At 38.8% G+C, this 1,801-nt stretch overlaps 1 non-coding gene across 1 annotated transcript; it reads right to left on the bottom strand.

Annotated features, from left to right (window-relative positions):
- Nucleotides 1–1,480: 1,480 nt before the first annotated feature.
- LOC142179751 (small nucleolar RNA R71) lies at nucleotides 1,481–1,585 on the bottom strand. Its single transcript, XR_012708288.1, has one exon. It is a non-coding gene; the product is annotated as a small nucleolar RNA R71 (small nucleolar RNA).
- Between the last annotated feature and the right edge of the window lie 216 nt (nucleotides 1,586–1,801).

Here is a 1,801-nt window from a genome sequence, read left to right as displayed (position 1 = left end):
GGACCGTAGTTGGAGGCTACCTTCAGTCTATGTGGATATCCAAGGTAGACCTGTAGGCGTCCGCAGTCCCTGGCGTCTCCCTCTATCCCTATTTCCTATTTCATTTTCCTTTTATTCAGAAACAGTGTACTGTTATTTCTTCAGACTTTTTATGTAGTAATCTTAGACCGTCTGTGACACTAGGTTTTGGGTGGTTAAGACTTAAGTATTTGTAATAGATACATATTTTATATGTTTCATTGTTGTCTTCTGTTTAAATTTAGGTTTCCGCTGTTATCACGTTATCACCTTATATTTGTTAAAAAATAATAATTGGTTAATGAAGTAAGTAGTTAAAGGATTGGCTTGCCTAGCTCACATTAGTAGGCGCCATCACGACTCCCGTGAGTGGAAAATCTGGGTCGTGACATTAATTAAATATCATGATCTTAATGCGTTCTTAATAGATTGATTTCATAGGAATATAGGCGTTCATTTATTGAGAATAGGTGAGTAGTACTTCGAGAGAAGGCTATGAGAGCATTTATCGATTCATTAGCAACCATGAGTGAATTATATGAAAGGAAGAGTTAATTAGAACACAATACAAATGGTGAATCTATCACAACCCTGGAATACTTGTCTCTACTGAATACACAACAATCAATTCGTTACTTGATAATTTCGTTATTATTTAGAACCGTAGTATAGTATAATCACATTATTAGACTTTGTTTTTAGCTGGATTGAATAACAATTTTAATGATTTAGTGAGTAGTTTATACAAGTCTCTGTGGGTTCGACACTCAACTTATCAGTATATTACTTGTCGACCACGTATTCTTGCGTGTGTGTTTGGGAGCAACAAGTTTTTGGCGCCATTGCCGGGGACTTGAATATTAACTACTTTCTAGTTTTTTGCTTTAATTATTTATTTCGTCGAGTCTAACATTACTTGATTGTTGCTCGGATCTCAGGAACTTTGATTGAATGTGTAGGCTCAGAATCCAGAACCGACTTCAAGGCTTTGATCCTGAACCTGAGAGAACATTTCACAGGAGGTTGAGGGAAGCAAGGGACATGAATAATATTCAGGCACTTGTTCAATTTCCTGTGGACATGGCAGAGGAGAAACATATGGCTGTTCAGGAGGTGGCGATGCCCAGCATTGCTAATGTCACCTCCAACATTGTGAAGCCCAGAATCACTAGGTACTTTGAGCTGAAACAGAGCATGATCCAGCTACTACATGCGAATAGGCAGTTTATGGGTCTTCCACATGAGGATCCACAATAGCATATTCTGAACTTCTTGGAAGATTAGTGATACTTATATCACTAATGGGGTCACTCCAGATTATGTGAGGCTCACACTTTTTCCATTCTCTCTATTGGGCAAAGCTAAGCAATGACTAAAGGTAGAACCAGCTAATTCCATTACATCATGGAATGATTTAGCAAGAAAATTTCTGGCGAGGTTCTTCCCTTCAGGCAAAACTATGAAGATCAGAAGTGAGATAGTTGCCTTCAAACAGAAAGCAGGGGAATCTTTATACTCAGCTTGGGAAAGGTTCAAGGGGCTACTCAGAGACTGTCCTCATCACAATCAGACGAATGAAGTGTTAGCTCACACTTTCATAGAAGGGCTACATCCCAAAACAAAGATTGTGGTAGATGCTGCAGCTGGAGGTCAAGTGTTGGAGAAAAGCTTTGACGAGATATATGCATTATTGAACAAATTCTCCAAAATCAATTAGGATTGGCAAGGAGAGATGGGCAGACACAGTACAAAAGTCTGAAGGAGTTCTTGTGTTAGATGTCAT

Source organism: Nicotiana tabacum, chromosome 3, assembly GCF_000715075.1.
Source record: "Nicotiana tabacum cultivar K326 chromosome 3, ASM71507v2, whole genome shotgun sequence".
NCBI lineage: Eukaryota > Viridiplantae > Streptophyta > Magnoliopsida > Solanales > Solanaceae > Nicotiana > Nicotiana tabacum.
This window is presented reverse-complemented; position numbering and strand designations above follow the sequence as displayed.